The sequence below is a fragment of the Urocampus carinirostris genome, chromosome 3, assembly GCF_059441175.1.
Source record: "Urocampus carinirostris isolate Australia breed hairy pipefish chromosome 3, RoL_Ucar_1.0, whole genome shotgun sequence".
Classification (NCBI taxonomy): Eukaryota; Metazoa; Chordata; class Actinopteri; order Syngnathiformes; family Syngnathidae; genus Urocampus; species Urocampus carinirostris.
Genome location: NC_142351.1, coordinates 56303204 through 56328920, shown reverse-complemented (window position 1 = coordinate 56328920; position 25717 = coordinate 56303204). Strand labels below are relative to the sequence as shown.

The following is a 25717-nucleotide window of genomic DNA, read 5'->3' as shown; positions in this document are numbered from 1 at the left end:
GAAAGGCTGTGCATGCCCACGACGGCGGCGGTGGCAGAGACGGAAACACTGCGTCCTCAGTTTTCTGTGTCTGTCGCCGCCTTGTCCCATCACTTCATCTGCCCCCCTGCTCCCTCAAAGAAAAGCTTATGCCACCCGAGCGGTTGCTTCCGAACTTGCACCCTTGTCCGACGTGACCTCTGGTGAGTGAGCCACTTGAAGTGAGATTTTATTTTTTAAATCATAACTGATATAGTTCTTAATATAAAGTATATACAGTGCCTTGGAAAAGTGCACAATATTTTCAAATATTTCCACAAATGCTTTGTCGGATTGAGGTCTAGTTTTATCCTTTTTCCATCCCATTCCTTCTTTGAACTTTTCCACAAAACTGCCTGGTGTTTTCTCTGGTCTTCATAAGACTTGTCTGATCTCCTGGGGCCCTTTCTTAAACCTCTGAGCCAATCACAGACCATGTGGTTCCAGGTGACGCGTAGGTGGGTTATTGAAATAAAAGCTGGGACGAGGAGCAAATGTTTCAAAGGTTTTATTCACAGAAAATTCTAGGCATGAATGAGTATATAACTGCAGACGGTTCACAAGTGTAAGGGGGAAAAGGGTTTAGCACGTGCTTATACTAACAGAAAGACCGTGACAGAGAGACAAAGCTGAAAAGATGGAAGATTCTAACTAAACCAAACTGAAAGTATATGTACAGTAAGCCTTTGTCTAAACTGGTTATAGAAGGTGCTAATATGGTGATGCTCAAGGCCACGCCCCCCCCAACCAAAATAAAGCACATCTTAAATGATCAAAAGGTTGTACTGTATAGAAATTACTAAATGAATTAGGTTATGTAATAACGACTATATAAATTAGGAAATTGTAAACGAAATTATTATTCAATCATGATTAAATATAGCCAGTGACACAGTTTATTATTAAATCGTGACCATTTATGACCCAAATCCTCTCAATCTGTTTGGGTTATTTTATAGTATATAAGTTATTACTATTTGACAAAATGTAAAAAAATAAAAGTTTTACAGTATTTATATAACTTGGTCAACTTGCGAAGATGAAAAAAACACCAAACTTAAATCATTTAAAAAGAATAATAATAATCGCTTACTCACATGATGGATAAGAACCAAATCATTCTCAAATGTTTACTTTATAGTCAATTACAGGGCAAAAGGCCAGCAAAAACTAGGAAATAAAAAGGAAAGAACCCAGTTGTGGCAAAATCTTATGATGGCAGTTTTTTTTTTATTCGTCCATCTATACAGTGACACCTCGGCATTAGAGCATAATTTCTTTGGGACCGTTGTTCGAACACTGAATTTGTTGAGTTCCAAAATATTTTTCCCACGTGAATTAAAGTAATTTTATTTGAACAAGTTCTTGTTTCAAAATACCCCAAATCTTAATAAAACTAAATAACCATAAAAGAAAAAATATCAACACCATTTGTACCATTGTACAACTATTTTGCACAAATTATTTTTGGGGGGGAAAAGTCTTGTTAAACGCACTAAGTCAAGGTACATTTTCAAGACATGTTGTCTTGCGGGAAATCTCTTTAAGATAGGTAGGTAGGAAAGTAGTTCTATGTATGCATTGTATGCATATCTAACTATATCATGTATTTAAGGAGCTAAGATGGCTGCTCTTCTTCTACTCACCCGGACATGTCCGGTTGTGATCGGGTTTGATCTGGTGTGACGTGGTTTGTTCAATCTTTCCTTTGAACACGTATGCAAAAAAAAATCACATATTTGTTTGAGAAATCAATGTACTAGTATTTTCATAAATTAGCAGCCAATCAAAAAATATTAAAGAGACATTGTTTATTACTTTGTGCTTGTGAGTGGTAAAATAATATCACATTAATCAAAAATAAAAATAAAAAAATATTTTCATAATGAGCAAAAACACATGAACAGTTATATAAAGGTGCATTTTCTTGATTACATGTTACAGACATTTGTATTCATTTCAGATAACTTGAGTCTGAATTTTGATAGTTTCAAAGGTGTCTCCAGAATTATATATTCAAGATTGTCTTAGTTGTCATTGACCTATAAATGCCAATTATATTTTCTCAGGAAACCCTATGTAGAATTTTGAAAAGAGTAGTTCAAAACTAATATGCAATAAATATAACAACATACATGTACATATAATAAGGGAAAAATATATATAAATATATTCTGTCCCGTAATTTGGACACGAGTGTAGTTGGATGAAAACACAAGCAAATCAAACCATCCAGTAAAGTGACTTAATCCTGGTTTATTTACATTTCCGGTGCCAAATATATCAGCCAAGGTTCAAATCATTAACAAAACAGAGATGTATTTCGATTCATACTCAAAAGTATTTGGTTCCGAGCGTCCATTTTTCATTTTGTTGGTTATAGATCCAAGAGGTGAGGAGAATTTCGAAATGTGTCAACTTTTGAGTTGAGAGAGTGGGTGAAAAAGAAGACTGCTAGAAAAAAACTTTATCTCCATCCCTAAGCCACAGTGACAAAAATGTCTTTAGGTGGTAAGGATTATGGATTAATCTATAATGACTAGTGAAGGAAGGGAGAAACACTGCAAACGCAATACTTCCCCATCATCTCACATTGCTGCTAATATTCCCTAATGATCTCGTTTAGACCTGCGCTTGCTACGGCTAATTAATTTCTCCCTCGCTGCTCACCCCCGACGTTTCATTAAATAAGCCAAATACAAGTTGTTGTTTCCCCCCCAGTTTATCCATTTTGGTCCCTTTTACCCGAAGCCACCATTCCATCCCTTCATAATCTGTTTATCCGTAAGTGTCGCATTACATTTGCAAAAAAGCTGTGGGGTTGGATAGGGGGGGACGTGTCAGCGTGCGCTGCCATCTTGTATGGAGGGGTTCCAGTGTGATTAACCGTCTCATATTTGGTGCACACTTGTCAAATGCTTTGATCTTAACCATCTCTATGATCACTTCTAAAGTCTTGCTGAGAACCTTACTTTTGCAGAGGCTAGATCAGGGGGGCATCCTTCCTTTTTTTTCACCACAGTGGCCCATTTGTATGTTTCCTTAGGCATTGTAACATTGTCATTCATTCTCCAAAAGGGGTGCTGGCGATCATCCGAGCTGACATCATGCAGGAGACAGACAGGTGTTTTCCCTGCTGCCTTCATGAAAAAGAGCAGTTTAGACTCCTGAATTTAAAAAAAACATTTTGTTAGTGGTTTAGTTTTCACTAGTTAGTTTGTTACTTTATTCCTTGCATTTTCCATTTCCGGTTTTGGTCTTCGTTTCTGGTTTGGACTTTGGCAGGTTTTGTTTTGTTTGGGCATTTGGTTGTTTTGTGAACCCTTGTTTGTTTGTCACTTTGTACCTCTTTTTGAAAATACTATCTGACTTATTGAGGACCCCTGCCTTCAGTTCCTGCTTCCCCCAAACGGGGCCATTACCCTGCAAAAACCCAATATTGAATTGAAGCACTACCTTGCTATGACAAAACCGCCATTCATCCTTGCCAAGCGTGTGACCTTTCCCTGGAAGTCCCTGCGTTAAAGCAACTTCCTGTTGTTAGATGAAAATTCATCGAGTGATCGGATTGATTAATTGCCACAATACAGACTCACAGATAGCAATCAATTACTCTTTACTCTCGTTTTTTTAAGAATCCCTTTAGTTTGTTTGATGTAGGTTTTCTTTAAAAAAAAAAATGCATGATTTTTTGTGTTAGCATTTATATTGCAGTTATTCAAAACTCCAATTTTCTTCACTCTTCTCTCTCACTTTTCTCCTCGCTCTCTGTCTCTATATTTCTTTCATTTTTTACCTGTTCTCTCCATCTTTCCCTTTTACAATCTCCTCTCTCTGTCCTGACAGGTCTTAATTTACCTGCTCTCGCTCTCTTTCTCGCTCTCTCCTTTTATCACCTCTCTTTTTCCTACCCTTTTCTCTCTTTTCTTTATTTTGCTCATCTTCTTTTTTCCACATTTATACTTCTCTTCCGTTCTTTCATCTCTCCTAACTCTTTCTCTCCCCCTCTTTTCTTTCTCTTATCGTCTCACTTCTTACCCCTTCACTCCCCTTTTTCTCTATTTTTTCCATCCTTTCGCTTGCTTTCAGTCATCTCCTTTCTTCTACCGTTATCTTTCTTTCCTGTTTTCTTTTCTCTCCTCTCCTTGTCTTTCTCTCTTACTCTCTTTTCTTTCTTACTAACTTTTCTCACCTCACCTTCTTTTCTTTCTTCTCTCTCCTTCATCAAACTTCTCCGTCTCTCTTTTCTTTTTTTACACCCGTTTTCTTTCTACTGTCTTCTCTTTTCTCCCATTTAGCTTTCACTCCTCTCCTCTTTTCCACCTTTATCTTTCTTTCTGGTTATTTTATCTCTCATCTCTCTCTCTCTTTTCACCCTCTCTCAAATCACACTCATCATTCTCTCTCTTTCTCACTCTCACACTTTCTCTAGATGAAGGTGACAGGGTATAACAGGAGAACCCAAGCACCACCTTTTCTCCTTTTATATTTTGCGCTCTGACAATAGTATTTGCATATTTTTTGACTCCCTCTCAAAGAAAACAGCCCGAAGCGTGAATACTCCAGCAGTCATCGCACGGATGGAAGCGGATGCCAGGGAGACGGAGCGTCCGCTTTGACTCTGGGTTGGTTTGGGGTGCGTTGGTGTGTATTGCATGGATTCACACTCACTTGGGCCCTTCTTACCGCCATAAGTCGTTCAATGTGTGTGCGTGTGTTTTTTGTGTGTGGTTGCGTGTTTGTGTAGAAGGGCGGGGGTTGGCGTGGCTCTCCTGGAAGAGGAAGAGACAAAGAGATATTAATGTCACATGGGCAGGCTAGTCAGATCGCAACAGGAAGTCCACATGGCCGCGGGCAGCATCTTTTCGTGCAACGGGCGCGGTTAAATAATGCAGACCAGAGCCAACAGACGTTTATCGAATATTGCTTTGTAATACATTCGTATTGCATATGACATATCTTCACTTATTGTGCTGTAAACTGGGTCCAGTCTGTTGCAGGGCACAAGTCACAAACATACTTTTACAATTTGATTCCACTTAGAGAACAGTTTCTTTGGAAAGTCATATCTGGAAAGCTTGAAAGCAACCCACTGCAAAAAAATCTTCAATTTGCAAAAAAAAAGATGATCATGTTTTAAGGTTCGCTTTTCCGATTTTACAATATTTTTTCTATGAAATTAAAAAAATACATTTAAAGCATATCAACAGTGCCTTACTCTTCTCAATGGAACATGGTTTCAATTTGCTTATGCTGGAAGGAAGTAATTTTGATATGAGGGAAGAGGACCTACCAGTTGCAATATCAGATCATTTTCCTTATCTTAAGAATGAGTTCTCTTTTTAATTACATATCATAATGTATTAAGATTACAAAATATGCTTCATAATTATAATGTATAATTAACGTTTTTCTGAAAGAGGTTTTAGGGCAGGAGTCTTGAACGATCTTAAACAATATAAATTTGTCTACAAAAAAACGACCATGTCTGTTTTCATGTGGCAAGACTACACAATATTACCCTTCGATAAATAAAATTTGGACTCAAATCACTATGCATTTTTGCCAACTAATAGAGAGGGATTGAATTCCAGCTACCACATAATCTCCGAGCGGAGTTTGCATGTTTTCCGCGTGCCTTTGTTGGTTTCTGCTGGGCACTCTGGTTTCCGCCCACATTCCAAAAACATGCTTGTCAGGTTAATTGGCCAGTTCAAACTGTCCCCAGTTGTGAATGAACGTGTAAATTGTTGTCTGTCTCTGTGTGCCCTACAACTGACTGGCAACCAGTTCAGAATGTCCCCTGCCCACTGCCCGAAGATAGCTGGGATGGGCTCCAGCATCCCTGCGTCCCCGCTGAGGATAAGCAGCGTAGAAAAAGAATGGAGTGATATAGAAGTAGCAAAAGTGAAGTGTAGTTCACTAAACAAAGAATGGAATAAAAGCCATCTGCATTTTCGTTTATGAATAAAACATCGCGTCTTCTTCTTCTCTTTGAATCCACCACTGTCAAAACGGCCATCCCGGAATTAATTCTTTAACATAATTTTCTTTGAAAATATTGAACAGGTAAAATTACGTAATTTAAAATGAAATTTAATTGTTAATATTAGCTGCTGACAATAGTTTAAGACTGGAAAATGACAGTACTGACTAAAATTAGGCTAACATTTTCTTTAGTTTTGATCGACTAAAATGCTCAAAGTAAATTGACAAAGTCAAGAATAAAATGCTAGGCCTACGGTCTACTAAATATTGTCTAAATAAAAAGGGACGAGATTGGCTGTATTTAATAAAACTAACCGGGTTGCCTTAAAGGGAACTGCAACAAAGACAAAATTTTAAATGCCATAAAAAGGTACTGTTCTAACAGTTGTTAAAATGCATATATGCCAGTTTTAGACTGCAAAATGCAAAAAAAACATCAGTTGCAGTTGCAAAGTTACAATTTTTTAGGCTTAAAATGGTGAACCTTATCAGTAAAACTAATTCAAATTGTATTTATTACTTTCTATAAAAGGGCAGTGTATATTATTTGACCCCTAGATGTCGCTACATTGGGACCATCATCTGAACAAACAATTCGAAACTAATGACTCAAAGTAACAAAACTGCGCCTATTTTTCTTTACGTTTTTGCCCAGCCTTTCACGAAGTTTTGGGGTAGCAGCAAGACGTTAGATAATTATGTTAGCCCCCTCTTATGATGCTTAAGTTGTGTTATTTTAGCTCATTCTTTTAATAAATAGTAAATGAAGGTTTTTAACCACGCTAAATAATGTACACTGTCCCTCGGCCTCTAAGTTAGGTTAATTTTATGTTAAATAAATGCAAATACCTTGACCTAAAAGTATATGGAGAACACACTTTAATATAATATTTCATGTATTTTTTGCTTATTATTTAAATCACTAATGTTTATTTTTAATTAATAAAGATTTGTTAATACTAAAAGGTACTAAATGACAAACACTAGTCCTTTAAATTATTTATCACCAACCTTTTTGAAGCTATGTCTTCTTACTGATTGGCTCCAAAGGCTACCATTTCAATAAGTATATCCCGACGATAACAACTTATAATATGACCATGTTGTTAGTACATTATTACCAACAATTAGAAGTAAAGCCCACCACTAATACATGATGTGAGTTAGAAATGAAAATTACTCCAAAATCGCAATGACCCATCACTGGTGACCTATCTTTAGAACTCGCCTGCGGGCTACCTGGGTGTTTTTAGGGGGCTACCCGAAGCCCGTGGGTACCACGTTGGAGAAGTCTTCTTCAAATAGTTTTTTAATATATATATTTTATTTTTCTCTGAAACTCCACAATAGGACCAACTATTGTCTGTCAAATTTGGAGATGGCATTTTCAAAATATTCGTCCGGTAACAAGGCTTTTGATTTTGACCAGCTGATAAATATCTCAAAATGCCACAGACCGGAGTTGAGCGTGCGTGACAAAATGTTACATCAACAGCTGGATAGAAACGTAACATCCTCATTTGAGTGACAGAAGAGGGCTAGCGTGACTAACTGCGGGATCCACACTCTCCCACGCATCCGTCCTTATTTGCGTACAAGATTGGAACATGAGCCGATGACTCGCAGAACTGTGCAGCGTTATGTAATGCAAAAGGATGGGTTGGGGGGGGCTATGACATGCACTGTGCATTTTCGGGGTAAAATCTTAATCCTACGGGGCCTCCAGAGTCAGACTCGTCAATGGTGCTGAAGAACCTGCTCGTCTAAGTTCTGCAGGAGGAGAATGGTTTCGTTTTACATAACGTTGAATCATCTGCGCTTCATTCCCACAAAGGAGGCACGTTTCATGCAGCGATAACAATTGCAAAATGACGTATTTTCATAAGTGCATCAACAGGACCGGAGTATTTGTGCTGTCCAATGTATTACCGTCACCAGTGTTAATTTGAAGTTGCCAGAAGCGTGTAGCAACCAGCAAGATTTACACACATTAAATGTAGTTATGGAACATTTTGATTAAAATCTACTTCTAAGATTAATTTTACAGGACTTTTGCTTACTTTTCTTGAGTCAATCTGTAAAAAAGAAACAATAGTCTAAACTAGCTACATTGGGCCATGCTACACTCAGTTGGGATATCTTTACTTTGGGTTGAAAGGACCCAACGTATGTGTTGTAATTTTCCCCCACTAAAATTGTGTTATATTTTGAGGCTTTTTTAATAATCCTGCAAAAGGGGAATGTTTACTTCAAAACGAAACTTCTTAAATTTGCTTCGTTTTATACTAAACACTCTGGGTAATTTTGTTTGGAGAAGAAAACAAACAAGATGGTTCTTTTGTGTGAAAAATGGGTCAAATTGACCCAAGTATTGGGTTGGTCCCATTTTAGACCCAACTGTTTTTAGAGTGCAGAGGAGTTCGTTTCATGCCATTTATAATATTGTATATTGGATAGGATATCAGTTTATTTTTATGTCATTCATTTTTTTTTTACCTTTATTTGATTTATTTTAATTGTATAATCGTTATCAATAAGGTATACATATAAGTTAAATTAAAAAATAAGTGTAAATTATTCATTTGTTTTAGTCTTAAATGTTTTCATGTATTTAATTAATATTATTTATGTACTTTTTTTTTGTGTATATTATTTAATTGGTTTTCCTGTGACCTATGTACGATAGTTCAATTCACATATTAGAACTTGGGTTCCATGTTTTACTCAAAATAGCAATTATAGCAGGGATGTCAAACCCATTTTAACTCGGGGGCCACACGATAGAACAAGCATTCTCTCAGGGGGCGGGCTAGTATATTACAGAGAAAGAAATTAAGAGAGAAAGAAATAAGAGAAAGACAGGGACAAGTCAAGTCAAGTCAAGTCAAATTTATTTATATAGCCCTTAATCACAAAAATGTCTCAAAGGACTGCACAGGATTACAGTTACAAAATTACACAATTACCTGATCTTAAACCAGCATGCGGGCAAGGAAACGTATTGAGGCTGAGGCAAAGGAAGAGAGAAAGGGAGAAAAAGAGAGAGGGGGGGAACAAAAGAGATAAAAATAGAAATAGTGAGAGAGTGGGAAAGAAAAAAAAAATCTAAAGAGAAATAGAAAGAAAGAGAGGAGATAAAGAGAGAAAACAAAGAGAAAAGGAAAAGAGGATGAGAGAATAAAAGAAGGTAAAAAGACACAGACAGAGAGAAAAAATAAAGAGAAAAAGAGAGAGAGATAGTGAAAGAGAGAGAAAGAGAGGGGGAAAGAGAAAGAGAGAGAGAAAGAAATACAATTATAGCATTTGTGAAAGGAACCTGGCTTTGGCAACATCAAGTGGATATATTTCAACCTGCAGCTCGTTTTTCTCTTGCGCTACTCTGAGCGTTGTACATTGTTTTTAATCACAACCCCCCTCCCACCTCAAATAAAAAAGACTAAAAAAAGTGAGTTTACACATGACATTGAAAATGTATTCATTTAACAGATTTGAACTAAAAACTACAGAAGTCTATTTGTTTTGCCAAAGGGATTTGTTCAGCGATTGCAAATCACAGTATTTTCAGTGTACAGGAAAATTTGACACATTTATAAACAAATCCTCCTCCAACCTCATTTCGCAAAATGAACTAGCAGTTGCTTCCTCACCAGTAAACTCAGATCCGGAAATTAGACCGAAATTCTAATTGTGTACCTGATTTCATTTGCTTTTGACATCAGTGTGTCAGTAATTTGTGGAAAGTGATTTAGAAAGGATAATTATAACAGGGGATGGTTGGAGTCCATTCTTAGACGAGATTGAACAAAGTTGTATACAGATTTCTTGCACCTACAAACTGGAGCGTCTCCTTCTTGCGGAGCCCAACCACCGACTGGCTTTAGCTCCGTCTCGAGCGATGGTGAGTCACGAGTGTCGGGGACTCTTTCCAAGGTTCTGCAACCCCCCTGGCCCCACCCCTGCCTCAAAGGCGCTTTTGTGTCATTGAAACTCACAGACTTGGAATAAAATGAAGCTTGGGGTAAACGGGCTAGCAACTGCACCACAAACCACCGAGCTTACCTGTACGTATCTCTGTATGTGCAGCAGTTTTTTGAAAAATGTAAATTAAGCCAAAACGCCCAGTAGATTGAATTAACAAAACAGTCTTGCATTAACTAGGTTCTGGAGTTTATTTTCTTTGCTTCAGGCCTTTTTAAGAGATGGACCCTTTCAAATATTGAAATCCCTCGTTTATCACGGTTAATAGGGACGACAAACCCCTAGTGAAATGCAAAAATCCGTGAAGTAGCCCACCCTATTTTTAACATATGCTCCCGTTGTCAGCAATAGTCGACCGGGGATAATGGATCGCAGTCGCATGGATGCTTTTTATTTTAGGTGAGAAGAAAGGGAAAAAGGAGTCGCCTCGCATGACGCAAATCTTCTCTCTTGTCTTCTGCTCTGAGCAATAGTTGACTGGGGATAACAAATTGCAGCAAAATTGCGCAGTAATTTTAGGCAAGCCACGCTTCAGCTGTCCAAACTAAAAATCATCTGCTCAACCAGCCTTTACCATCAGCAGTAGTCGATCAGGGGTATTGGATCACGGCTATACTCGCGCATTTCATCTTAGGCAGGCTAGAACGGCACGCCTCCCGACAAAAATGCCCTCTGCTGGTCCTCACTGGCATCAATATGCATGAGGGGATAATGGATCGTGGCCGTTCAAGTGCATTTCACCTTTGGTGGACAGAACGGCATGAAAGACCCGCCTGACCGGAAAATAATGGGCCTCGCGGCTCCTACTCTCAGCAAAATTCGACCGGGAATAACGGACTGCAGGTTAAACCGAACATTTCATTTTAGGCTGGCAAGAACGGCACGCCTCCCAAAAAAGTGCCTTCTGCTGGGCCCCGCTGGCTCAATATGCAATAGGGAGAAAATGGATCACCGCCGCACAAGTGCATTTCACTTTTTGGTGTACAGAACAGCAAAAAAGAGACACTTGGCTGACAAAAAAGCGCTCCTCCAGCCCCTGCTCGGAGGAATATGCGATCAAGAATAATGAATCGTGGAATATTTTTCAACCGGCAAGGCAGCAAAGTGCTAAGTATCGAGGGATTACAGTCACATAATTTCACCAAAACTATCTACAGAAACAGAACATTCAGAATTGGCTAATGGATATATTCGACACCTATAGCCGTCAATAGCACTCAATGTGTCAGGGGTGGCAAACTTTGGTTTTTGATAGACCACTGTACGGCTTGTTTTAACAATTGCCTCCACACCTTTAGCTGTTTGTGTTGATCATACTGATAAGCCAATCATTTAAGTCAAGTATATATAAAAGGCGAAGTAGCTCAAGAATGAGAACTCTTTATTTCTCAGATATTTTAGAAGATATTTTAATGAATTTCAGTGAATTTCTGAGTATGTAGTTTTTCTCAGTCATTTAGGGATATTTTTAACATACAATATTACATTATATTTTGGAGTTCACAATTACAGGACAAGATAGAGAAATGTTATAATAGCAAGTTAACAGGGTTGGGTAGGGTTACTTTAACTTGATTACTTTCAATTACTTTTGGATTACTCCAATGCCAAATATGCTAATAAAAGACAAAAGAAACTAAATATGAATAAAATTATGACTCACAACACATGATAAGCTTTCTCTCCTGGCTTTGATCGCCAGCAAAACTAACATAAAATGCGACAGAAACAAAATGAAAATAAATCCAAACAGCTTGCCAACATCATTTTTGCCGTTCCATGTATTCCATTACTCCCCAAGCCTGCACAAAATTTAGTAATTTCATTCTTATTTAGTTTCTTTTGTCTTTTATTAGCATATTTGTTATTGGAGTGTTTATTTTACACAGTGGTAGCCACACTTAGGTCGCCATCATGTTTACCTGACATCCAGCAGCCACGCTGTGCTCTGTGGCACTAACCTTTGCTCGCACCAGACAACCCAGTGCTATCTGGTGGTCAAATATTACACACTGGGGTTTTAAATGGTATAAATTACCGTCTTATTGCGACCATAAGGCGCACTTAAAGGTCTCCGTTTTTCTTCAAGTTGTGGCGTGCTCTGTCGTGCAGTGCCTTATGTGTCCTGTAAAGCGGACAGCTTGGTGGCCTTAATGTTGGCCGGCCGCCCCCAAGACTAGGAGGTCACAGGTTTGAGCCTCGGCCGAGTCAAAGTTTACATTTTTGGTGAAATCTGATGTTTTTGTGAGATTGTCACATTTCCAACTAAATGTGACATGTATGCAATCTCCTGTGCCTTTTATGCCTTCTCCCGTGTGAACGCAGCAAGTTCCTCCTAGCAGAATAGGACACGTGACGTTAAACGCAATGCATTGTTTATAAAAGCACTCATATATTTAAAGCATATCCAGCCAATTGAATATTATTGTTATCTCTTGGTGCTTTCGTTTAATGAAACGTGCCATATTTCCACCCACACCAGGACTACCCTGGCGCAGCAATTTCCAGCGGATTATAATAAAAATAATAGATTGTCGACTCTTGGGCTAACGTGACTGCTGGGACTGTTGTGCGAGCTTTCGGAAAATGACTGTGAAAGTGAAAACAGTAAACCTTTTAACGGAGATTTAGTTACGCTTTTCTGGTCTGATACAGGGACAAGGATTTTGATGGTTATACTACGGGATCCCGGTAAAAAATTGTTAGCGCCAAACTGTTTTTCACCAGCTCTTTTTTAAAAATGTTGTTTTATTCATGTTTTTTACTTTGTAATCAATACTTAATTAAACCACAACGAAAATCAGCTGTATTTTTACATACACACACTTGTAAGCTTCTGTGTTGTGGTAACACGGCCACAAGCAGAGGGCTCCCGCACCTTATCGTGCAGTGCGCCCAGTCTAGTGTTAAATATAGAAGTAGAACCAGCTACAGACACTGTGCCTTTTCACACGGTCCACCCAATGGTTGTTAAAATACAGTACAAGAAACTTGACAATATATTGTTGGTGCAGGAGTAGTTCATTAGGAGATCCCGAACCTTTCTTTTTTTTCTCAAGTAAGTGTTTACAAAAACTTTTTTCTACTTCCACTATGAACTCAGTTTAACCGCAGGAGGCTGAAAATGTTAGCAGAAGATGTATGAAAAGCCATTTCCAAGCAAATGGGCCTGACTGCACAGCAACAGCAAGAGGTGCCATAAGAGTCCGGCATGCATAATGAATGCATGAATCAAGTCTCCCCTCGGCTGTTTGAACATGACCACACAAGCTCGCGTGTGAATAGCTGCTGTGCTTCAGATGGTCTGAGCTAACTCGCCCTGAGTAGAGTTTCTAACTGTACAAACTGGGGACCCTGATTCAGAACATAGCTAGCATGCTAACACATGTCAGAGGAGAGATGTTAGTGGACAACAAGCTTGCGAAGAATGGACAAAATTTAAATGTGGTCCATGTCATACCAAGCTCTCATCGTTGACCAAAAACATATAGGGGTAAGCCTCTGGTCTTTGTTGAGACATGCCTTCCATCAAAAGTGCTTAAATATTAGTAATATGTGTGTTTTTATAAGCTTAAATTATCATGTAGTCTGAATTGATGGTATAAAGTTTCATCATTTGTTGTCAGATGGTTCGGGAGGTAATATTAGTTATTCATTTTGTTTATTTCTGTTGTAATTTTATTGCAATTTGAACCTGTTTTACTAAATATTAAAGAGACATGGTGTATTATTTGGGGCCTCTTGGTGGTAAAAAAAAGTTTATCCGTTTAAAAAAAACAATACTGATTTTAACAATAAGCAAATATTTCTGAACTATCATATAAATGTGGGTTTTTTTTTTTAAATACTTATAGTTCAAGATATATATGTGTATTTTACATAACATTAGGCTAACCTAGAGTGAGCTGACATAATTATCCGCCATCTTGCTGCCACGGGTACAACAGAAAACCAAAAACCTTGTGAAAGCTTGGGACAAACAAACAAAAAGAATAATTGTAAGATATGGTCACTTTGATTCTCCCTAGTTTGTATTCTTCGTTGTGCTTTGTAGCATTATTTTTGAAACCACACAATACAGCAACATTTAGTGGTCAAATGATACACACTGTCCATTTAAATGCAGTAATATCAACAATTTGAATCAGTATGACAGTTATGGTTTTATTCTAATCTTAAAAATGTAGCGTGTTGGTTACTTTAAACCTCCGTAGTTTGTATTCTTCCTCGTGCTTTGTAGCACGATTTTTTGTAGCACTACACAATACCAACATCTAGAAGTCAAATATTACACAGTGTCTCTTTAAAAATACTGCATGCACTTAAAATTAGCAAAAAATATATGCCGGTAAAACAATTTTTTACTCCTTTTTTTTAAAAGAAAAATAATTAGAATCAACAAAGGTCCTTACTTTATTCGATATATTGTATTATTTTTTACAGTGCAATATTAAAGGGACAGTGATTATTATTTGCCCACTACATGTCCTGCTGTTTTGTGGAGTGCTACCGACAACAAGTGCTCAAAAGCACAAGGAAGAGCATAAACTACGGAGATGCAAAGTGGCCCTTTTTTCTCCTCGATTTTTTGGCTGATCCTTTCGTGAGGTTTTTGTGGTATTCAGGTACTTCTAGAGCACAATTGTGGATTTTGTATACTGATGAATGAAGTTTTTTTCTTACGCAACATGAGGTAAAAAAATAAAACACATTATGTCTTTAAAAATAAATGTCTCAAACTAGTACTTTTAAAAACACAAGTTTATGTAATAGTTTGTCCGTCTTTGCTTTTCTTTGAAAATAAACATTGTTTTTTTTTAATGATTTAAGTTTTTCAACACTATCCATCCATTCATTTTCCAGCCACTTATCAGTAAGGTCGTGGGGTTGCTGGAGCCCATCCCAGCTATCTTCGGGCAGAAGGCAGGGGAGACCCTGAACTGGTTGCCAACCAATCACTGGGCACACTGAGACAGACAACTCACTCACGACCAATTCACCTGACATGCATGTTTTTGAAATGTGGGAGCAAACTGGAGTGCCTGGAGGAAACTTAAGCAGGCACGGGGAGAACATGCAAGTCGCTGGAGTGTTTTACCACTAGGAGGCGCAAAATCAAATACAATGTCCCTTTTTAGAATTTCATCATACAAAATAAGTTATTAAACATACTGTACTACCACATGAGTAGATAATAAGTACATAAAAAATAGAAAAACATTAATCTGCTGCAACCAACTTGTATCGACAAATGTTTCAGTAACTCTATTAATTCTTGGAATAAAATAACAAAATTGAGCAATGACATGTTTTTTTCTTAAAGATTGGGCAATTTCCTGCGGCAATTTCCTCATGGTGCACTAGTGTGCCCCCACAAAAACACAAGGCCATAGCTTTTTTATTATTGATAGTAATTTGTGAGTAAGTATTACATTAGTTGAAAAGGACTGCAATTTTTTTCATGTTATCTTTCTTTTTGGCGGCACAGCCGATGAGTGATTAGCGCGTCTGGGGCACACTTCTGAGGTCACAGGATCAAATCCAGCTACCAACCTTCCTGTGCAGAGTTTGCATGTTCTCCCGTGCTTGCGTGTGTTTCTGCACTCCGGTTTCCTTTCACATTCCAAAAACATGCATGTCAGGTTAATTGGCCGGTCTAAATTGTCCCTATGTATGAATGGGAGAGTGAGTTGTCTGTCTCTGTGTGCCCTGCGACTGGCTGGCAACCAGTACACGGTGTCACCTGCCCACTGCCTGGAGACAGCTGGGATGGGCTCCAGCACCCCACCGAGGATAAGCGGTGCAGATAATATATGGATTGATGGATGTCTCCTTTTGACCAGGCCAACAGTCACGAACAACAACTTATTTGTACAGCTCCACATCCGCCACACTCGCTTCTATCGCGTTAGCCTTGTTTTTCCTCCACCTGAGCTCCCGTTTCCCTCCAATTATGTTGTTTGTCTTCTCCGGGGCCTCCATACTTCTCTCGGCTTGCTATAGCGGGTAAGGTAGAACTAGATCTATTGAGTTGGTGAAATGGAAAAAAATATAAAGAAATCCAAAACACAACAACAAAGTGTACGAGAGGTTTAGCAGGGGCACCGACTCTTCTGTTATCCAATTTTACTGGGATTTGGAGTGATTTAAGCCTGGCTCCCCGAGGGAAATAAACACTTTGATTAATGTAATCCTGCTCGGGGAGGTGCCGCAAACGGTCGGACTATATCCTCAGGGACCGGCGCTGTTTAACAAACAAAAACAAAAAGCTGCCACTATCACCATACATACATATAGTGGCAAACAAGCAGTAGGAGATTTCCTGCGGGTGTGTTTTATTTATTAAAAACGTTGCTTGATAAGCAAATAGAATTCTTGATTAGCTTGTGCTGCACACGAGCACGGAAAACGACCGTTGTGTCCGTTTGCTGATTTGCATTCTGGAGTAACACAGATTTTTTTTTTTGAAGGGACTTTGTGTCAATGTGCATGTGTGTTTCTGGGAAATGGGGGGGTAGTTGAGGCACCGCACACAAGAGCTACACAGAGTTAAGGGTAGGGGTGCTCACACTCTTGCAGCATGCAAGCTACCTACGAAATAAAAAAGGTAAAATGATACACCTGCCACAAAAAAAATTGGGATTCGAGCGCATTCTAGCATTTAAAAAAGTATCCTAATTACAGTACTGGAATTGAATGCGCTCCATATTTCTCAATGCACACTTTAATAAATAAATTCCATTTAATTAGAGTACCAATATCTAACATGATAGTAAAAACTATGACTCAATTCAAGTCAGTCTTTTTTTTAATTAACAATGTTTTTGCTCTTGCAAGAATTAAGTAACACTGTACTGCTGTCGTGAAGTTTAATTAATCTGAAATAATTAGATATCCTACACTCAAACTAGGAAAATAACTAACATTGTGGTTAATAATCTAAATTACAACATATCCCTAAATTGTAATATAGTCAGGAGTACTCTTGCTTCATTTATTTGTAAGGATTATTGATAAAGTCCAACATCATACATATTACGATACATTGATGTAAATGCAAATATCACACATCATGTGGTCTCTTATTTCTTTATGATCAAAAATTAAGAACAAACATTTGTAATAAATGACATCTTGACAAAATTTGCGTTTCTCAATTTTTCTACTGCTGCTAAGCAACATTGAAGACTATGCTGAAACTCTGCATTTGACTGCTAGATTGCAGCATGTCCCAACAAACACAATGCTTGAATACATTTACCTGATCAACCAGTAAAACCTCAGTGATCCACAAGTAGATCTCAATCTCTTTAATAAAAAGCCCTGGTTTAGAGGCTGTAATTGAAACACTCACCAGCCCAGACAGCTTTACCTGAGCTATCTCTGCCCATCGGTCTCCAATAAGTCACTTGTGTGTGCAGCTATATAATTCTTCTACCCCACTTTAAAGGGACAGTGTGTATTATTTAGCACATCCAGTTAAATAATACTTCATTTGTTTAAAAAAAGCACTGTTATTTAAATTGCAAGCAAAAACCCAGGAGCTATTGTATCTAAACTTCAAATACTCGTAGGGCAAAACATTTGAATTTATTTTACTTAACATTAAGAGGGAACAGATACATTTGTTTTTAATTAAAAAAAACTCTCGAAAGGCTGGTGGGGAAAAACAAGAAGAAGAATGGTGCGATTTGATCATTTAGAGTTTCTGTAGTTTGAAGTGGTGGGCCATGAGGGCCTGCAAGGCCTTCTCCACAAGCCTAAAAAATGTCTAAATCATGTTGCGTTAATTGTATTTTGTCCATCAATACTTGTTAATTAATGATTGATGCTGTTTTTTGAGCTGTGCCTAAATAAAGCTACAAATGATCAACAGCCCAAATTATCGGGCAGATTTCTTTCATTGCGTGTTTGTTCATATATGTTTTTAACCAATCAGGTTTCAGGATTTCTTGCTGCTAGGCTTGGGAATCTGCCCTGACGTCTTCAATATTTTATGTGCGGGTGTCCAGCAGCACAGCATAGCTGTAATATTGCTGTGGGTTCAGCCAATTAAATTTCAAATTGGTTTAAATCAGCCTGCATTAAGGCCTGGAAAAGGTTACCGCTTTCACAAAACTAGGTGGCGGTAATACACTAAAATAACCACGCCAACAGACCACCGTTTAAGCCCTGCACGAGCAAATGCAGTATATTGCGTTGATTTATTAGTATTTTTGTCAACCCACAATCCCTGAAGGAGAAAAATTAATGTATTTGGCTGCAGATATACTGTCAAAGCCATTTTCAACAGACCTATAAAAAATGCTTGGCATCACAACAGTTAAGAGATAACGACAGGGAAAATGTTTGTCCGCCACTTTCAGCCCACTATGGGTGGGAAATCAAACAAAGGGAATGGTGTGGAGCTTTTTTCCCTCATTACATTACCACTAACAAAGTTTTTAGTGGGGTGTCGGGCAAAATAAAAAACAATATGATCACTATTACTAAAGTGATGGGGGAAGAGATCAGCAGGAAAGTTATTAAAAGACAAGTTTGTCTCCATTATGGTGGATGAGAGGTCGTACTTGAGTAACGGAGCAAAACTTACGCCGGTTGTGCGTTACATGAAGGACACAGTTGTCAGTCAAGGAGTGTTTCAATTTAAAAATGTTACCTGTGAGAAACGAGCTGATGAGGTTGCTGGTCTTATACATTGATTCTTTGTGAAAAAGGAATGTCTGGGTAAAGTTGTGGCACAGTGTTATGACAATGCAGCTATCATGTCTTCTGGATTCAATGGGGCGCAAGATAAAGTTAAGAGGAGTACATCGCTGGCTTTCTGTGTTTTGTTTTTTGTTTTTTGCTCCATACATTTAATTTAATGGCATTTTAAATTCAACAAATTTAAAATCAACAACACAGAATCCCTGAAAAAAATGTGTCTTTCGCAAACGAAGCGGCTCATCACTAATTCAGACTGGAGTCAAGGCCCAAGGGTCAAATTCACGGCACACCACTGGTAGTTTGTATTCTTCCTTAGATTTCGAGTTCTCATTTTCAGTTGCAAGAAATAATTCAGCCACATTCAGTGAATAAATATTATAGTTTTCCCATTATATAATTTATGGATTTATTTTGAAAAAGTTATAATTAGTAATTATGTTTTAAAATATACATAATCTATTTTTGTTTCATTTGAACGTGTCTTATATCATACAGAGGCAAGATTCAGCGACATCTATTGGTCATATAATACGTACTGTTTCTTCAAATCTTTCAAATGTTCTGGATTTATTTTAACATCCATCCATCCATCCATTATCTGCACCGCTTATCCTCAGTAGGGTCGTGGGGGTTGCTGGAGCCCATCCCAGCTGCCTTCAGGCAGTGGGCAGGTGACACCGTGTACTGGTTGCCAGCCAGTCGCTGAACACACAGGAACAGGCAACTCACTATCTCATTCACACATAGGGACAATTTGGACAGGCCAATTAACCTGACATGCATGTTTTTGGAATGTGGGAGGAAACCGGAGTTCCCGGAGGAAACCCACGCAAACACGGGGAGGACATGCAAACTCCACACAGGAAGGTTCGATTTCATGACCTCAGAACTGTGCCACACACACGCTAACCACTGCGCCGCTGTGTTGCCCTTATTTTAACATAGTTGTCATTAAAAGACAGATTTAAAAAATAAGTTGAATCATGTTTCCTTTGGTTAGAATGTATGTTAAAAAAAAACTTAAAATACAACTACTGTCACGGGGTGGGTGACCGGACCAGAACGGAGGCAGGAGGCAGGAAGGGAGAACTCAATTGCGTGACGATCAAAACCTTTATTTACCAAAATAAAAGTTGTCCAAAAACTCCGGGACAAAACAGAACAAAAATATTCTTACACTCAGAATGGTCAGGTACAGGTTTCCTCCGACTCAAACTAAACAGGACAGGGCATAACAGAACAGAAAAGGTGTAATGAGCCAACACCCGCAATACCCACAACCCAACCTTAAGTAGCAGCCACGCAATTAGCTGATCTGCTTCAGCTGGTGCCCAGGGGGCGGGGCAGACCGGTCGCCACGGCGACCATGACAACTACAGTAATAACATAATGCGAAAATACTACTACACAAATATTATGAAAAAAATCCTGCAAAAATACTAATAAAGTAACATTACAAAAATACTAAAGAAATACTGCAAAACAACTAGTATGGAAATACTACAAAAATGCTACAGAAATAATTTAAAAAAACATATTACAATGGAAAAACTTTATGAAAACTTCTACAGAAATACTACAAAAATAACACTACAGTAATAGTATAACAAAAAAATACCAATACAGTAATACTACAAAAATACTACAGATAAACTCCAAAAGTTCCATTATGGAAATACAACAAATATACCACAGAAATAGTACAAAAAACACAAAAATACATCTATGGAAAAACTACAAAAATACTACAACAGAGATACTACAAAAGTAGAGCAACCAAAATACTACAAAAATCTGACCACAGATATTCTAAAAAAATACAAGTGCAGTAACACTACAAAACTAAATATCAAATTTAGTGCCTAAAACAGGGATCTGATATATTATTTTATTTTAATTTTGAATGTTTCAATTCGATTAAACTAATTTATTTAAAAAAATATTTAAAAATGTAACTTTTAGATGTCTGAATGTATATTCATGAATGAGAAAAATTGGAAGGGTCTCCAGGATCGGCCCTTTGGCCACATTTTGGAACCCAATGCGACCCCCGACTCCAAATAGTTGTCTACCACTGCTCTATGCAAACCACTGCTCTCATCAATGGAGGCAATGCAGTGATGCTTCTGCACCTATTGGTGCAAATTCATGATACGAATATTGATTTTCACTTTGAAATCGATTGATGAGGAACTGAAAACAAACATTTCAACCTATATCATATCGTAGATGAAACATTTAGGTGCAATAATGAATGTGAAAGGAGGGGGAAAAATGATATCAGGTAGCTGGAATTGAAGTCCATTTAAACGCCCGCTCTCATATCGCGCTTACGCCATTTAATTAACAGGACAGGGGCCACATTAGCGTCTAAGTGCTTCCAAGTTGAATTCGGCTGTAAATCAACGTTTGGCCTGACGTGAGACACACTCAGTGTATGTCGTTTCACATTGCACCGGAGGGGCGGGAAATAAATTATGCAGCCCATAGGCAACTAAAGTGGGCCATAATTAAAACGGCACCAATTCAATCTAAATATTGTAACCTGGGGTGCGCTGATGCAATTTGTCACCTTTTGAGGCTTGGATAAATCTGTCAATTGCACGTTTATGACAGAATTGAGAATAAGGAGACGTTTTTGTTTTTTGTTTTTTTTCATATTCTGACTAAATTGATTTTTGCTTCATGAGGTTTTACTGTATCAGGGAACTATCCTTTAAACCAGGGGGTCTCAAACTCTCCCCCTGAGGGCCAATTGCGGCCCTCGGGGTGATTGTTTGAGGCCCCCGTCTTAATGAGAAAGTTAAACGGACAGCGTGCGTTATATAACCACTAAATGCCGCGGCATTGTGTAGTGCAACCGATAACGAGAGCTACAATGCAGAAGGAAGATTGCAGACTACGGACATTCAGTGACCAAAAAGCACAATTTTTCTTCTAAATTTTTGGCCTAGGCTTTTGCGAGGTTTTTGGCTAATTGTAGCCGCAATATGGCTCAAGGTGAAGCTAATTTAATGTGTAAATACAGAAAACAAATAATAATAAAGAAAAAATAGAGTGAAAGGAAAAAAAAAATAAAAAAGTGAAAATGAATAGAAAGAAAGTCACAAAATAAAAAAAGGGTAAAAAAGAAAAGATATCAATGTATTTTTTTTAATGAATTACATTTTTACCACTACAGGGCACTGAATAATACACACTGTTCCTGATTATGCATTAGTTTATTACTAATTAATTAAACAGTTTTCATATGAAATATTATTATTATTATAATTATTATTATTATTATTTTAGATCTTATCGTGTCTAGGGAATCAAAAAAAAATCAGTGGAACTGGGACTTGGCAAGAACTTGCAGCATGTTTACAATGACCCGAGATTGTTGCGGAAGTGCTGCAGGAACACAGTGCAGCAAAGTACACGTCGGTGCGTGGAGACAAATTGCCAAATTGCGACTCACTAATTTCCGGGATGATTCATGAGTGCTGTTCGGGTCTGGCTTGCCACCCATTCTTAAAGTCAACGTATGCTTGTACGAAGAGCTGTTGGCTGCAGATGGCGCACAGGAGCAAACAGGGCCAATATAATGACTGAACATTTGCATTTATTGTGTATGTGTGTAAGCGATAAAGCTGATACAGTTGCTGAAGTTGAACCTACAGATGACAGGCAAGCTCTAAAAAATGATTGGGTGGTAAGAAATTTTTAATAGATGTAAGTACCGGTATTAAAGCTAAACCAATATCCAAATTATATATATATATATATATATATATATATATATATATATATATATATATATATATATATATATATATATATATATATATATATATATATATATATATATATATATATATACACGCATCCTCATAATATGCACTGTCAAATGTTGATTGCTCAACTTAATTTTAAACATGTTTTGTTATTTTCACTTTTGCTCAATGACGTAATACAAGGCAGCGCGCCTCCTGGTGGCAGATAGTGTTTTACATATAACATTAGTCCTGTTTTTTATTTTACATCCATCTATAAATAGCTCGCAGACGTGCTTTAAGTTTTTGTCGGAATAGTTAACGACAAAACTGCTTGTCTTAACAAAAAAAAAGAGATTAAAAAAAATCCTAAATAAAGTTTCCAGTTGTCTTAAAGTTTATAGTTTAAAAATTTCCTTCAAAATGGTAATGATTGATTATCTCACCTCAACGATAACCCGCTTGCTTTACGTGACGAATTCTAGGTACGTCGGGGAATTTGATTTTTTTTTTCTCAATTATACAATTTAAGCTAGCCCTGCACCCTATCCCTACTTTTTTTCCCTTTGACTCACCATGGTAACCGAGCAGGGGGCTCGGAAATGCGCCCCTGCATCAATGGTGCAAAGACAAGAAGAGAAAACTCGAGGAGCCGAGACTTGTGTCCAACGAATCAGACAAAGTTGACTCAAAAATCGGGTACACGTGAACAAAAAGCTTCACAGAAAAGAGAAAAAAAGAAAATAAATTGATATATAAAAATAAAACTTAAGACAAACTGCACTTCCCTGAACTGCGCCTGCTCCGGGTCGCGTCCCTCTCACACCCTTCTTTGTTTAGAAAACAATTGATGGCCGGGTTCGTCACAAAAACTTCAAAACTCATCTTTCAGTCAGCTCATAAAAGCTACACGCTAAAGCTATCAAATAAAATAGAGACGCCCCCTGCAGCAAAAAAAGGGTTCTAAAATGGGCTCAAATGGGCTTCGAAATCTAACAAAGAACTTGGTCAAAATCTCCCCGGCTCGCTGTGCTTACCTCAAACCCAAAAAATGGAGATTTGATCGTGGACTTGTGCAAAATCTCCTTTCCCTCTTTCTTCTGTTTCTGCTCGTGCTGCTGCCGGAGATTTTCTTTCCTCTGCCTCAACTGAGCAGCAGCTCTCCTCTGCTGCCGCTGTTATTTTCGCTAAAATATATGAAAATTTATGCAAATGAAAATCAGCACTAACTGTTCGTCTCTTGTTATACTTGGGGATGATTTTTTTTCTCCCCCTCTACTCTGCCTTTCTTTTTTTATGCATAATAAAACCCTGTGCCCCAGCACGTTCCTAGGGGTGCTTTTATAATAAACAAACAAATGCACACATCATCAACACTGTATGAGAGTGGCCATCTGACTCTTATTTTATATTGGTGATTGCACGTTGGCTTTAAAAAATCATGTAGATCAGGGGTCTCAAAATCAACTTTTTTGAGGGCCGATGAAGCTAGGGTCTGAGGGAGGTGGGGCCAAATTGGCGTTCCAAAAGAAAATCTCTGACAAAACGTGTCACTGTTGTCAAATACGGTGATCCTTCGTTTCTCCTTGGGAAATATTTGCTCTAAATGATTTTTGTACAATTACAATAATATAAAATGTATTAAATTCAAAGAATAAAACCGACAGTATTCGTTTAACAAATGAATATATCCGTCTATGTATTTTTTCCTGTTATTCAAATCTATATTGTTTCTTTTAAGGAATGACGTTATAATTCTTCCACTAGGAGGTGCTAAATATTACACACAGTCCCTTGTAACAGCTCAATTTAACAAAATAAGTCATTAAATATGATAGTATACTTCCTCATGAGCAAAAAAAGACATAGCAATCTTCTGCCAACTACTGTAATGGATGGACATTATTTTTTTTTACAATTAGCATACAATTAAATATTCCACAATGGGAATTACAATCAAACCCTTTTACAGGTACAGTAAGTACTCGTTAAACAAGGAAAGGTACTGTATACTCTAAACTTGTCTTTATTCATAACCAATATCTACTATTTTCGCTTAGCCAATCAGAATGCAGAACACAATGAGCGATGCAAATCCGTTAAGTGGTGAAACCTCAGAACTAAATGAAATGAAATGATGAAATGATGTGCATTTATATAGCGCTTTTCAAGTCAAAGACGCTTAAAGAGGTTTATCGTGACGGGTGACTGTATCTTTCTGTCCAACACAAATTAGGTTATGAAAACAAAGTAAACAGTATTATAGTTAGTTAAAAAAAGGTCAGTCATTAAATAAGTAAGTTATTAGGTACATTTTTAACATAAAATAAGATCTAGAAATACAAGAACGTAAGGATTGATGTGACTATACAACTATCAGTGAAAATGGGCTTGTATTACTTCAAAATTTCGTATTAAGGCTATTAAGGCAAATTATCATCCCGAGGATCACAAATGGCCCGTAAACTGCAAGTTTGAGACCCCCAAGTATGGATGGAACATCTGTAGTCTGGAAATGAATCCTCAGTGTATTTCAATGAATCGTGACCCCACCCCCCATCCCCTATTTTTTCCTGCCTATTCACTGTAAAAATGCACAAGGCACGTTTTTTGAGTGGTATCCAAATGAAATCTACTGGGATAAGGGGTGGGGGTGCTGGCATGGAGGCCCTTCCGGTCTTATATTTGTCCCTTAAATCCCTTTAGCAAGCTTTGTTGTGTCATCTTTGATTTGGAGCAAATTCGGGGTAATGCTCGTCAAGTTCCACAAATCCGGTGCTTGGGGGCCCGCTGGACGTTACCCGGCAGGTGGGCAAAGTGGGCAGAATGGGATGAAGATGCCTACCCTGATGGGTGGAAAGGGAATTTGGGGTCATTCAGCATGTATTTCAGGGTGACTTTGAAAGAAAGATGCAAACGTTTTTTAAATAGGTGTCCAAATCTTGGCTCAGGGCCATTTGTGGCTCTTTTTGGAGGGTCTGTGTTTCTTTCGTGATGTGTGACCAAACTAATTGCTTTAAAGCTTGAAATCTTTTGGCACGGAAAAAAATCATAGGTTATATAGGGTATTTGTTGAAAGTACAGTAATCCCTCACTATTACGCTGTGTACTTTTCACGGTTTTGCTACTTCACGGATTTGCATCACGCCTTGTGTTTTCCTTTCTGATTGGCTTAAAAGTCTCCCTGTGTAATACTATTTGTCAGTGCAGTAGGCATTTGTAACATTAATGCAGCACGTTAAAAAAGCTTGAGCCTGTAAAAGGGGTTA

General features: G+C 37.9%; 1 long non-coding RNA gene across 1 annotated transcript; it reads right to left on the bottom strand.

Annotated features, from left to right (window-relative positions):
• Positions 1–2254: 2254 nt before the first annotated feature.
• On the bottom strand, positions 2255–23621 carry LOC148370201 (uncharacterized). The gene is made up of 2 exons (XR_015850096.1): positions 23486–23621; positions 2255–4790 (listed from the first exon to the last, which is right to left on the bottom strand). It is a non-coding gene; the product is annotated as an uncharacterized LOC148370201 (long non-coding RNA).
• Between the last annotated feature and the right edge of the window lie 2096 nt (positions 23622–25717).